This window comes from Trachypithecus francoisi, unplaced genomic scaffold (assembly GCF_009764315.1).
Source record: "Trachypithecus francoisi isolate TF-2019V2 unplaced genomic scaffold, Tfra_2.0 Lachesis_group12, whole genome shotgun sequence".
In the NCBI taxonomy this organism is placed as follows: domain Eukaryota; kingdom Metazoa; phylum Chordata; class Mammalia; order Primates; family Cercopithecidae; genus Trachypithecus; species Trachypithecus francoisi.
This window is the reverse complement of record NW_022681457.1, coordinates 5,532,362-5,546,473: the sequence shown is the minus strand read 5'-3', so window position 1 is coordinate 5,546,473 and position 14,112 is coordinate 5,532,362. Positions and strand designations below refer to the sequence as shown.

Here is a 14,112-nt window from a genome sequence, read left to right as displayed (position 1 = left end):
CCTAACGACATCAATTTCTGCGTCCCAGTTGTTGATACTACCAGCCTGCTTCCCCATCTATGCCACAGGGACCGCCGCTTTCCTTAGGGGGACTCCTGTGGGATTGAAAAGGTTAAAGGACCCAGAACGCAGTTGGTCTCCGGAGTGTTCTTCTCCACAGGACCCCCTGCAGTCACCAATTCTGTCCAGTCTCAGCCTTCCCCTCTCTGTATAATGGGTACAATATAACTCACCTCGAGTCAATATGATAAAGAAAGTAAATTATTTAGTAGTAAAAAATAAAAGCGTCCAAGTACATCGATGGTTCTCAAATATGTCCTTCGCCACCCCTCCGCCTCTTCCAGTCACGACCCCTCTTTCTGGCCCCCGATTCTGACACTTGAGAACAGAGACATGTCATGCTGGGGGCGGGGGACTGGAGGCGATGACTCAGGTATTAAAGCGGCCGAGGTTCCAAAGACAGCCTCAGTTTCCCCTTCTGCGGAACAGGCCCGGGGCTGCCAGCTAGGACCCCGACCCGGCCTCGCACACGGCGGCAACTGGAGTTGGGGGAGTGTAGACGTCCCGCCCCCCCACCGCCCTCGCCGCCGTCCCACTGCGCGCCCAAGGTGAGTGCCCGCGTCACCTCCCCGCCGTCCCCGGCCGCCTGCCCGGGCTCCCGGGCCCCCATCGCAGCCCCCAGGCTCCAGCTTCCCCTGGCCCAGTCCCGTTCTGCCGCCCCCGGAGGGCTGCCGGCCGCGGGCACTCACCGGCTTCCAGGGCCGTCCCGAGGCTTCGGCCTGGGGAGAAAGAGGGGCGGGTCCGCAGGGACAGCCCCGCCCCCACGAGCGCAGTAGGGGCCAATCGGCTCCCGCTGCGGCAAGCTACGGCCCCGCCCCTGGGGGACAGGAGCAGCCAATCAAAAAGAACGGCTGGAGGGCGGGGCCAATCAGAAGTTGTCGAAGGGTGCCAGCCGTGGGAAAAGAACGCGGCCCGAGCGCGGAGCTAAGCGGCGCGGTCGGGGGTGGAAGCCGCGGCCTGACGGGCACGGGGCGCCACCAATAGCGAGGCGCGGGGGGCGGCCGGGGGCGGGAGGCCCAAGGGGCCCGGGTGAATGGGCCGCTTTGTGCGCAAGGCATGAATGGGGGCCTTTGTAAGGGCCGACGTGGGGGGGCCGGCCGAAGGCCGGAATGCCTGGGTCCCCCGGGAGCCGGCGGGCAGGAGAGACAGGAGAGAGAATTCACTTTTGTCGAACGTAGACCATGTACCAGGCACCCTCCCAGGCTCTCACCCACCGGGAGGTGTGGGCCGTGATACCATCAGAATAACAATGACCCGATGTAGACCGGGAGCTGTGCTAAGCGCGTTACCTGCATGATCTCATTTAATCCTTACAACGAAGCCCTTGAAATTGGTGCTATTAAGATTTTCATCTTCTAGATGAGGTAACCCCAAGCTTAGAAAGAAGGTGGTAATTGCAGAAAGTCACAGAGCTGGCCGATGGCAGCGCAAGAACTCAGATCGAACCAGAAGTTGAGCTTTTAACCGCCATGCTATACCCAAACGTGGTAATGATTCCCCATTTACAATTCACAGATGGGAAAACTGAGGCTCAGGAGAGCCAAAAGACTTCCCAAGGTTGGAAGGGGGCGGTGGCTCACACCTGTAATCCCAACACTTTGGGAGGCCAGGGCGGGAGGATCACTTGAGCCCAGGAGGTCAAGACCAGTCTGGGCAACATAGGCCCCATCTCTATTTAAAAGCAAAATAAAAAGAGCCAAGGGCACGAAGGAATGACTCCACTGAACCCGAGGTGGCCTACCAGCCTGGCTCGGCTGCTCAGCAGCTGTGTGGGCTCAGGCCAGTTGCTGGACTTTTTTGAGATTCCATTTATTTCCGCACTCGTAAAATGGGAGTGATGGACTGTCTGCCTTCACCCTTGCCTTCCCTACTCTATTCAGATGGGGACTTTTCTCTGTTCAGAGCCTTCCATGGCTCCCATTTCACTCAGTAAAAGTCTAAGAACTCACCACGGCCAGAATGTGGCCCTTTTGCTCTCTCTGATCTCACCCCCAGGCCCTTCCCTTCATACTGCTCCAGCCACACTGGCTCAATTTCTTGAACACTCCTGAGGCCTGGCGCTGCCCCCAAGGCCTTTGCATTCTCTGTTAGGTCCATCAGGAATGCTCTTACCTGGAATTTTCATGACAGCCTCCCTCCCACATCATCTGTTCTGCTTCAATATCACCTCTTCCAAGAGGCCTTTCCAGGCCATCCTATATAAGACAGTTCCGCTCATCACTCTCTCTCGCTTGACTCCACGTTGCTTTTTCTCATAGCACTGGGAGTGTTTGCTAATTTAGCTGTTTATCATCTGTCTCCTCACTAGAATTTAAGTCCCACGAGGACAAAGATCTTTATTTTGTTCAGTGCCGAATCCTCAGTGCCTGGCACACAGTAGGTGTTGAATAAGTGTTTGTTGAGTAAATAGTAATGAGTCCTTGTATTGAGTGGATTAAGTGAATTAGTGCATACAAAGCTCCTAGTACAATCCTGGCACTGGGGGAAAGGCTGAATAAGAAAATACTGGCCAGGAGCGGTGGCTCACGCCTCTAATCCCAGCACTTTGGGAAGCCAAGGTGGGCAGATCACTTGAAGTCAGGAGTTTGAGAGCAGCCTGGCCAACATGGTGAAACCCTGTCTCTACTAAAAATACAAACAGTATTCAGGCATAGTGGCTCACACCTGTAATCCCAGCTACTCAGGAGGCTGAGGCAGGAGAATCACTGGAACCCGGGAGGCGGAGGTTGCAGTGAGCAGAGAGATAGCACCACTGTACTCTGGCCTGGGTGGCAGAGCAAGACTCCATGTCAAAAAAAAAAGAAAAAGGAAGAAAGAGAAGAAAAAGAAAATGCTGATTATCATGACTATTGTCATTTATTGTCCTTCAAACAGCATGCAGGAGAGAAACCATATACATACGAAGTCTAGTGTAGGAGAAAGAAGCCAGAGAAAGATGAAAGGAAAAGTTGGGAGATAAGAGATGGGCAGACACAGAGACAAGAGAAGCTAGAGTTGGATGCTGAGGGCAGACACAGATTCAAGCATCCAACTCACAATGCATTTGCTCAGCAACAGCCAAGGTGAATCACGGGACAGTCCCTGCAGTCATAGTGTCAAGATTGCCATGGCTTTGAGATTGCCACAGCCACCTTCCACTTCTTTGCAGGTGGGGAAACTGCATCCTGGGGAGGAAAGGACCTTTCTGAGAGTACCCGCAGTGATAACACAGCTCATGGTTGTGAGGTCTGATTGTGTGCTGGAAACATGACTGTCATTATGTCAGTGCATCCTCATGCCAGCCCTGTGAGGCTGGCACGGTCACTACCCCACTTTATAGGCCAGCAACATGTCCCAGGTCTCCTGACTACTGCTAGTGGTGGATCTGGGCTCCAACTCCTGTAGATCAGACCCCTGAATCTGTCTTTTTTTTTTTTTTTTTTGAGACGGAGTCTTGCTCTGTCGCCCAGGCTGGAGTGCAGTGGCCGGATCTCAGCTCACTGCAAGCTCCGCCTCCCGGGTTTAGGCCATTCTCTCGCCTCAGCCTCCCGAGGAGCTGGGACTACAGGCGCCCGCCATCTCGCCCGGCTAATTTTTTGTATCTTTTTTTTTAGTAGAGACGGGGTTTCACCGTGTTAGCCAGGATGGTCTCGATCTCCTGACCTCGTGATTCGCCCGTCTCGGCCTCCCAAAGTGCTGGGATTACAGGCTTGAGCCACCGCGCCCGGCCCTGAATCTGTCTTAACCAAGACAGAGCTGAGGGCTCCTGTCACTCTGGCTGGAGTGTTCTCCATGGAAACATCCTACAGTAAAGCTAATGAGTGCTGCTGTGTATGGAGTGCTGACTGGACATTATGTCCTTTTATGTATTAACTCATTATGCCCTTTTATGTATTAACTCATTGGATTCTCTCCACAACCCTACGAGGCTAATGCTTTTATTATCCCCATTTGATGGATAGAAAACTGAGGTCCAGGCCAGGCGCAGTGGCTCACTCCTGTAATCCCAGCACTTTGAGGGGCTGAGGTGGGAGAATCACCTGAGGCCAGGAGTTTGAGACCAGCCTACCCAACATGGTGAAATTCTATCTCTACTAAAAATACAAACATTAGCCAGGCGTGACAGTGGGCATCTGTAGTCCCAGCTACTTGGGAGGCTGAGACAGGAGATTCGCTTGAACTCGGGAGGTAGAGTTTGCAGTAAGCCAAGATTGTGCCATTGCACTCTAGTCTGGGTGACAGAGTGAGACTCTATCTCAAAAAAGAAAAGAAAACTGAGGTCCAGAGACATGAAAGTCCTGTTCCCAAGGGCGCTAGGAAGGAGTGTTCACTGGGACACAACAGAATTTCAAACAGGGAAGAAGGCACTGGGCACCCACATTTTAACTATAATCTGCCTGGTAACTGGTGATGTCAACACTACCCCGGGCTAAATCTACCTGGCAACTTGTGATATCATCATGCCCACCCAGGTTCTAAATTGACCTCGAAACTGGAGATGTCATTAATTCTGCTCAGTCTATGAGTTGATCGATGACATCACTGAGTGATAGTAATGAGCTTTCTTTTGCTGAGGGCATTCTATGAGCTGGACGCCTGTATCAGCACTTTGAAAGTTGCTGGTATTTATTGATTGCTTACTGTGTTCCAGGCACAGTTCTGATCCCCTTCTGTGTGTTAAATCTTATAATACTCCTGAAAACGCTGCGTGGTAAGTACTAATGTCAAACTCATTTTACAGATGAGGACACTGAGGCACAGCTGGCCAAGGTTGCACAGTTTAAAGATGGCAGAGCCTGCATTTGAATCAATGTGGTCTGCACAGTTTAAAGGTGGCACAGTTTAAAGGTGGTGTGGGCTACACAAAGCCAGCAGAGGGAGGCTGAGACCCAGAAAATCAAGTCCAAAGGAGGCATTCCACTGCCTCTGAGTTCTCCATCTGTCCTCCATCCAGGCCTGCCAGAGGAGGTCCTCAGGAGAAATTCTAAACTCGGGCTGGGTGCAGTGGCTCACACCTGTAATCCCAGCATTTTGGGAGGCTGAGGTGGGCGGATCACAAGGTCAGGAGATTGAGACCATCCTGGCTAACACGGTGAAACTCCGTCTCTACCGAAAATACAAAAAAAATTAGCTGGGCGTGGTGGCCGGCGCCTGTAGTCCCAGTTACTCAGGAGGCTGAGGCAAGAGAATGGAGTGAACCCGGGAGGCGGAGCTTGCAGTGAGCCAAGATCACGCCACTGCACTCCAGCCTGGGTGACAGAGACTCCGTCTCAAAAAAAAAAAATTAAAACTCATTATCTCGGGGATCAAGGCCACCCCAGCAGCCATCCCTCTCTGAACTCCAGGCACTGGGATCGTTCACACTAAATTGTGAGTCCCTGGCTGTCCAGGGCTGATCCCTCTGTGGGCCCTGTGGGTATCAGCTGCAGCAGAGAAGGAACCCAGACCATGAGGGTGGATGGAATACCACGACGGGTGTGTGCTGGGGTAAAGGAAAGGGGAATATGGGGGCCTTCTGAGCCTCCAGGGAAGCTGCATTCCCACCAGCTGGCGCAGCCCCCAGACACGACCTTGTTATGCCGAATCTGAGTAAGTAGCAGCACAGGTGTAGGGGGAAGCCAGCAAGGAGCTAAGCTGATGAAAATAAAAAACTGTCAGTGCCAAAAGACAGGATGAGAAAAAAAGAAACAGAAGAGAAAAAGTTGGAGCTGAAAGGGGAAGAGACAGGAGAACCAAGGACAGGGCAGCTTTGTGGAAGAGAGTTTGGGGGGAATTTTTTGAGCAAAAAAAATTAGGGAGCAGCTTCCATGCCTGGTGGAGGGAAAGGGGCCTGAGTCTTACTAGAGAAAAAGGAGGAAGAGGGGGTTAAGTTTTGCTGTGAGTCCTGACTGCAATCCTGCCTGGGCATTTTCTCTGTAGCAAAGACTTGAATGGTTCCAGTATTTTATTTTTGGTCGCTGGGCTGTTGTTTTCCTGCATGTGACTCGGAGCTGGAACTGGCTCTGAGACAAGAGCAAGCTGGCAACCCCGTGTGGGTCACAGATGAGTGACAGGTTCAGTTCTGCAACAATTATTTTTTGAGTGCCTACTGTGTGCCAGGCATTGTTCTAGTTCAGGGGTCAGCAAACTTCATGTAAAAGGCCAGACAGTAGATAGTTTCAGCTTTGCGGGACAGAAGCCTTGGCTCTAATTGTTCCACGCTGTCCTTGCAGTACGAAAGCAGCCAGAGACAATATGCAAATGATAGGTGAGGTAGTGTTCCAATAAAACTTTATTTATACAGACAGGGAGAATGTGGCTAGTGGGCTATAGTCTGTAGTTTGCAGACTCCTGTTTTTGTTTTTGTTTTTGTTTTTTTGAGATGGGATCTCACTCTGTCACCCAGGCCAGAGTGCAGTGCACAATCATGGCTCACTGCAGCCTCAACCTCCTGGGCTTGAGCGATCCTTCCAACTAAGCCTCCTGAGTAGCTAGGACTATAGGCACTTGCCACCATGCCCAGCTAATCTTTTTATTTATTTATTTATTTTTTTTGAGACAGAGTCTTGCTCTTTCCCCCAGGCTGGAGTGCAATGGTGTGATCTCGGCTCACTGCAACCTCTGCCTCCCGGGTACAAGCGATTCTCCTGCCTCAGCCTCCCGAGTAGCTGGGATTACAGGCACGAGCCACTATGCCTGGATACTTTTTGTGTTTCTAGTAGAGACGGGGTTTCACCATGTTGGCCAGGCTGGTCTTGAACTCCTGACCTCGTGATCCACCCACCCCAGCCTCCCAAAGTACTGGGATTACAGGCGTGAGCCTCCATGCCCAGCCCTGGCTAATTTTTTTTTTTTTTTTTTTTTTTTGAGACGGAGTCTCGCTCTGTCGCCCGGACTGGAGTGCAGTGGCCAGATCTCAGCTCACTTCAAGCTCCGCCTCCCAGGTTTACGCCATTCTCCTGCCTCAGCCTCCCGAGTAGCTGGGACTACAGGCGCCCGCCACCTTGCCCGGCTAGTTTTTTGTATTTTTTTAGTAGAGACGGGGTTTCACCGTGTTAGCCAGGATGGTCTCGATCTCCTGACCTCGTGATCCGCCCGTCTCGGCCTCCCAAAGTGTTGGGATTACAGGCTTGAACCACCGCGCCCGTCCGGCTAATTTTTTTAAAAAAAGAATTTGTAGAGACAGGGTCTCGCTATGTTATCCAGGCTGGTCTGGAACTCCTGGGCTTAAGCGATCCTCCCACGTTGGCCTCCAAAACCATTGGGATCACAGGCGTGAGCCACTGCATCCCACCCAGACTCCACCCAGACACAGAGGAGGCGACAGGTGCAAAGACATGATCCTGTGCTCTCACAAAACTCAGATATTAATCTACTCCCTACATAGCAGGCAGAGGGAAGCACTTCCTGCCTAAGTTGGATCCTGTTTCTTTCCGGCTCAGAATCCTCCTCTGGCTCCGGTCACACTCAGAGTGAAAACAGAGTGAAAACAGAAAACACCCACATGGCCCTGCTCCATCTGGTCCCCTCTGTCCCCTCTCTCTGCCCCCACCTCTTGCTCTCTCTTCCTTCCTCATTCCATTCCAGCCACATTGACTTTCTTAATGTCCCCCAAACACACCAGGTTCACTCCTGCCTCAGGGCCTTTGCATGTGCCATTCTCTCAACTGCAATGCTCTTCCTTTGGATAATCTCATGGCCCTCTTCTGTCCCCCAAGTCTCTCTCAGCTATCACCTCCTTGGTGAGGTCTTCCTTGAGTACCCATTCCCCTGGACCCCTGATACCCTCATTTGGCTCTATGCTTTATTTTACCACAGCACCTTTCTTCCAATCTGCCTTATAATTTATTTATCATTTCTATGTTTATTGTCTGACATCACTACTAGAATGTCGGCTTCATGCAGAAGGGGATTTTTGTCTCTCTTATCCCCTACTGTGTTCCCAGTGTCTACAACAGAGCCTGGCACACAGTGATGATCAAGAAATATTTGTCTCATCTACCATGCTTATTACTGGGGTGATTAAATAATACATACACCAAACCCCTGTGACACACAGTTTACCTATGTAACAAACCCTCACAGGTACCCCTAAAAGTTAAATTTTAAAAAGAGAGAAACATTCATTGAATAAATGATCACATTCTCATGGTAGCCACAGACACCAAACAAATAAACATACAATTACAGGGCAAAATTGCAAGTCTGGGTCAGGGCTGTGAAGAAAATAAAAAGGAGGGTAATAGAGGCAAGGTGGCTGGGTATTATTTTCGAAAGAGTTCGGAAAGGCTGTCTGAGGAGGTGTTGCTGGGGAAGGATCATATGACAGTTGATACTGATAAATATGTGAATGGATGCGTGTGTGACTGATGAGTGGATAAATAAATGGATGAATGAAGGGGCAGATGATCATTTGAATAGATGGATGCATGAATGAATGAATGATATACACAATGAATAAATAAATAAGATGGATGGAAGAATCGATTAATGCGTAAGTGCATGAACAGATAAACATATAGATGGACAGAGGGACAGATGGGCAGATGGATGGAGGGATGGATGGATGGACGGATGGATGGATAGATGGATAAATGGATGGATGGATGGGTGGATGGATGGATGGATGGATGGATAGATGGATAAATGGATGATGGATGGATGGATAAATGAATGAATGGATGGATGGATGCATAGATGGATGGATAAATGGATGGGTGGATGGATGGATAAGTGGATGGATGCATGGATAAATGGACAGATGGATGGATAAATGGATAGATGGATGGATAAATGGATGGATGGATGGATGGATGGACGGATGGATGGTGGATAATGGGTAATGGATAAATGGATGGATGGATGGATGAAGGAATAAATAGTGTTTCATGCCTTTGTGGCTTCGCATATGCTGTGCTTTCTGCCTGATACTCCCTGTCTCCATCTCCCCATGTCAAGAAACTCCAGGTGAACTTCCCAAGGTTCAAAGTGTGTTAAGGGTTCCCTCATCTCACCCTCTTTCCATCCCACGCCGTGCCACGGCTTGCACACACTCTTCACACTGGGTTGGGATGCTCTGTCTCCTGGTACCTTTCCACACTAGCAGCCCTTCCAGGGCTCAACCTGCATCTGAGTCATGTCTGTGTCCAGCCTGACCCAGCACAGGGTACATTGGATGTTGAGGGCTTGCAGGGATGTGTGCTGTGCATGTGGGTGAGGGATGAAGTGGGTCTCTGAGCCTGAGGGCTGGGGCGGCAGAAATCTCTGACACCATCATTGTCTGCGGGGTCAGGGGGCGGTCTGCAGATTTGAGTGGGGATTTGGGGTGTGTTCAGCATCTGGGTGAAGGGTCTGAAAGGGGGCAGGTCTGCATCTCTGGCATCTCATTTGGTTCTTGAAATCCCCAGACTCCAAGATCAGGATATTTATTCATTCTGTGTTATCTTTAGCAAGCCCTGTCCCTCTCCAGGCTTTAGTAAATAGGAGAGGGGGGTCAGACTAGCCATTTCAAAGCTTTTGTTCAGTGCTGACCTACTAGGAGTCCGTGACCCACTCTGTTCCTCTCTCTGCTTGCCCTGGTCACCCTGAATTATATCCCTCTCTGCCTTCCCTACCAGCTTGGAGGCACTAGAGGACAGGGCTTGGATCTGACCCATCCCTGGGACTAGTAGCTTCACACAGGTCAGAAATGAACTAATGCTAGGTCCCTGGGATCTCCCCACACAAGATCTGGAACACAGCATGCCTCAAGGGAGGGTCTTGACTAAGAAAATGCAAGGAAGTATGACTTTTTGTCACCTGGTGAGCTCCTACTCATACTTCAAAACCCAACTCAACATTCTCCCTTTGAGAAAACGTCTCTGACTCCTCATGTTTGACCAAATAATAACAGCTAATACTTTTACGATGCTTGAGCTTACTTATACATACATATTGAATCATTTAACCTTCTGAGTATCTGGGACCACAGGTATGTGCTACCATGCCCAGCTAATTTTTTTGAGATTTTTGTAGAGATGGGGATCTCCCTATGTTGCTCAGGCTAGTCTTGAACTCCTGAGCTCAAGTGATCTTCCTGCCTTGGCCAACCAAAGTGCTGATTATAGGTGTGATCCACCACACCTGGCCCACTACAGCTATTTTTAAAACATTATTTTATTTTTGAATTAAAACAATTCTAATTAATTACACAAGATGGAAAAAAATCAAGTGATAGAGAAATGTTTCCCTTGACCAATCTCCTCTATTTCACTTAACCAACAAAATGTACCTCTGACACCTGATAATATTTTGGTGTGGATTTTATTACCAAGAATTCATCATCGGCCGGGCGCGGTGGCTCAAACCTGTAATCCCAGCACTTTGGGAGGCCGAGTTGGGTGGATCACGAGATCAGGAGATCGAAACCATCCTGGCTAACATGGTGAAACCCCGTCTCTACTAAAAAATACTTTAGAAAAACTAGCCGGGCGAGGTGACGGACGCCTGTAGTTCCAGCTACTCGGGTGGCTGAGGCAGAAGAATGGCGTAAACCCGGGAGGTGGAGCTTGCAGTGAGCTGAGATCTGGCCACCGCACTCCAGCCTGGGCGACAGAGCGAGACTCTGTTTCAAAAAAAAAAAAAAAGAGAATTCATCATCTTTTAGCCAGGCATGGTGGCAGGCTTCTGTAATCCCAGCTACTTGAGAGGCTGAGGCAGGAGAATTGCTTGAACCCGGGAGGCGGAGGTTGCAGTGAGCCGAGATTGCGTCACTGCACTCCAGCCTGGGCAACAGAACAAGACTCTGTCCCCCAACCCCTCCCCCCTCCCAAAAAAACAATTCATCATCATTGGAACTGGATGCTAATTCTAGCTGCCCTTATTGGGAAGTTGTATGTGGTGGCACCATTTTATATATTTTATACACATGAACTCATTCAGACCCTACGTCAGCCCTGTGAGGCAGGTACCATCGATAGTCTCGTTACAGATGAAGAAACTGTGGCTGGGAGAATTTAAGGTGTCATTCCAGCTCACACAGGTGGAATGGCAGGGTTGGGATTTGAACCTAGGGAGTCTAGCAACCACTCTAATGTTCTACCCTGAGAAGGTGCCTCCCCACCCCTGAGAGGATCATGGTTGCCTCTGGGTCCCTAGTCTTTTCCTGGGCAGCTCGCACAGAAGACAGTTTCCTGGGTTGCACCCAGGGGTGTGAGCTGCATAAATCCCGGTGGGGTAGGGCAAGGACCTGCATTTTTATGAGTCCCCAGGTGATCTGTGGCAGATGGCTGTTGATTGTACTTGAGCCAAAACACTTAGCGCCATCCTTGATTCCTCTTTCCTTCTTACCTCTACTTCCAGTTTATCAGCAAAAGTAGTCAACTTGACCTTCAAAATATATCCAGAATCTGATTGGGTGTGGTGGTTCACACCATGTAATCCCAGCACTTTGGGAGGCCGAGGCAGGCGGATCACTTGAACCCAGGAGTTCAAGACCAGCCTGGCCAACTTGGTGAAACCCCATCTCTGCTAAAAATACAAAAATTAGCTGGATGTGGTGGCACATGCCTGTAATCCCAGCTACTCAGAGGCTGAGGCAGGAGAATCGCTTGAACCCAGGAGGTGGAAGTTGCAGTGAGCTAAGATCGTGCCATTGCACTCCAGCCTGGGCGACAAGAGTGAAACTCTATCTCAAAAAAACAAAAAAAAAAAAGGTCGGGTGCAGTGACTCACGCCTGTAATCCCAGCACTTTGGGAGGCTGAGGTGGGCGGATCACAAGGTCAGGAGATTGAGACCATCCCATCCTGGCCAACATGGTGAAACCCTGTCTCCACTAAAAACACAAAAATTAGTTGGGTGTGGTAGTGGATGCCTGTAATCCCAGCTACTCAGGAGGCTGAGGCAGGAGAATGGCTTGAACCTGGGAGGCAGAGGTTACAGTGAGCTGAGATCGCGCCACTGCACTCCAGCCTGGGTGACAGAGTGAGACCTTATCTCAAAAAAAAATCTGTATCTATATAATCTTTAGCTCTAGCTCTAGCTCCAGAATCTGACCCCTTCTTGCCACCCCCACTGCCTCACTCTGGTCAAATCCACCATCATCTCCTGCCTAGATCACTGCCACCACCTCCTCTCTGGTCTCCCCACTTCCCACTGCGTCTGCTCCCACAGGGCAGTCAGAGGGACCCTCTTAGACCTCAAGTCAGCTCCTGTCCCTCTGCTCAAACACCACCCCCACCTCACCATGGCCCAGAGTAAAACCAAAGTCCTCACCATGCACCACGGGGCCCTGCAGGCTGTAACCCGCTTTGCCCCTTATTTCCCCTCACCTCTCCCCCTCTCCCCCAGGCTCATGCCACTACAGCCACACTTTCTCCCTTGCTGTTCCTCAAATGCAACGACACATTGCCACCTCAGGGCCTTTGCACGGCTGCTCCCTCTGCCCGGAATGATACTCCTCCCAGACGTCCTCCTGGCTCTCATCTCATTCATTCAGGCCACTGCTTAAATGTCACGTTCGCATTGAAGCCTTCTCTGGTCATTTGTTTAATGCCTCACCTGGCGCCCACCGCCATCCCCTTTACTTGCCCCTTATTTCTGTCTTTCCATAACACCTTTGACCTTCTCACCTGTGACACCATTTATTTATTTGTTGTGTTTGTTATTTATGGTCTGTCTCTCTTTGACTGCAGAATATCCACCCTATAGAGAGGGGAGGGACTCGGTTTAATTTACTGTTCTGTCCCTAGCACCTAGGACAGTTCCTTGTACATGGTAAGTGCTGGATAAGTGAATAAAACTTTTTATTCTTTCTCTCTCACCTGTTAAGTGAATAAAAGAAACTCTCTGAGAAATTCTGCTCTAGCTGGTAGGGTGCTGGAGAACTTTGCTTCCTCATGGCTTTCACATGCTGCCGGCATTTTCTTTCTTTCTTTTAAATAGAGAGGGGCCCGGGTGCTGTAGCTCATGCCTGTAATCCCAGCACTTTGGGAGGCCAAGGTGGGCTGATCACCTGAGGTCAGGAGTTCAAGACCAGCCTGGCCAACATGGTGCAACCCCCATCTCCAATAAAAATACGAAAATTAACTGAGCGTGGTGGCAGGAACCTGCCCAACTATTAAATAATCCCAACTATTTGGGAGGCTGAGGCAGGAGAATCGCTTGAACCTGGGAGGTGGAGGTTGCAATGAATCAAGATCGTGCCACTGCACTCCAGCCTGGGTGACAGAGCAAGACTCTGTCTCAAAAAATAAAAAGTAGTAATAATAAATAGAGACAGGGTCTCATTATGTTGCCCAGGCTGGTCTCAAACTCCTGGCCTCCACCGATCCTCCCTTCTTGGCCTCCCAAAGTGCTGAGACAAAAGGTGTGAACCACTAGGCCCTGCTGCTGCTGGCATTTCTAAGACACTGATCAGAAAGGAGAAGAAGGTCACCAAAGCTATTCTTTTTAATTTAAAGCAATTTTAATTTCACAAAATAGAAAAAATGTAAACACGAGGGTAATATTTCCCTTGACCAGGCCCTTCCTTTTCACTCTGCCTTCCAGATGTACCCCTGATAATATTTTGGTGCAATTTCTTTCAAAAATATATATATTTTTTTCAGACAGGGTCTCACTCTGTCACTCAGCCTGGAGTGCAATGGCACAATCACAGCTCACTGCAGCCTAAACTTACTACCCCAGGCTTAAGCTGTCTGCCCAACTCAGCCTCTAGAGCAGCTGAGACCACAGGCACTCACCACCATGTCTGGCTAATTTTTTTATTGTTTTGTAAAGATGAGGTGTCACTATGTTGCCCAGGCTTGTCTCGAACTCCTGGGTTCAAGTGATCCTCCTGCCTTGGCTCCCCAAAGTGCTGGGATTACAAACATGAGCCACTGAGCCGGATCTAACATTTACCATTTATTTACATTGGGGTCAGCAAATGACAGCCCACAGACCACACTGGCCCACTGCCTGGGTTTATAAACTTTTATTGGAACACAGCCATGCTTGTTGGTTTAGTATTGTCTGCGGCTGTGGCTGCTTTCATGCTATAAGGGCACAGTTAAGCAGTTGTGACAGAGACCATATGTTCAAAGCTGAAAATATTTACCATCTGAGCCTTAACA

General features: G+C 49.9%; 1 protein-coding gene across 3 annotated transcripts in view; it reads left to right on the top strand.

Moving 5' to 3' along the window:
• Positions 1 to 238: 238 nt before the first annotated feature.
• IZUMO2 (IZUMO family member 2) overlaps positions 239 to 14,112 on the top strand; it is a 57,990-nt gene continuing 44,116 nt past the window's right edge. Inside the window, exon 1 of one of the 3 annotated variants that reach the window (XM_033224195.1) lies at positions 239 to 608. The gene's annotated coding sequence lies outside the window, so the exon portion shown is untranslated. The remainder of the gene's footprint in view (positions 609 to 14,112) is intronic. The other 2 variants (XM_033224194.1, XM_033224193.1) reach the window with 2 other exon arrangements.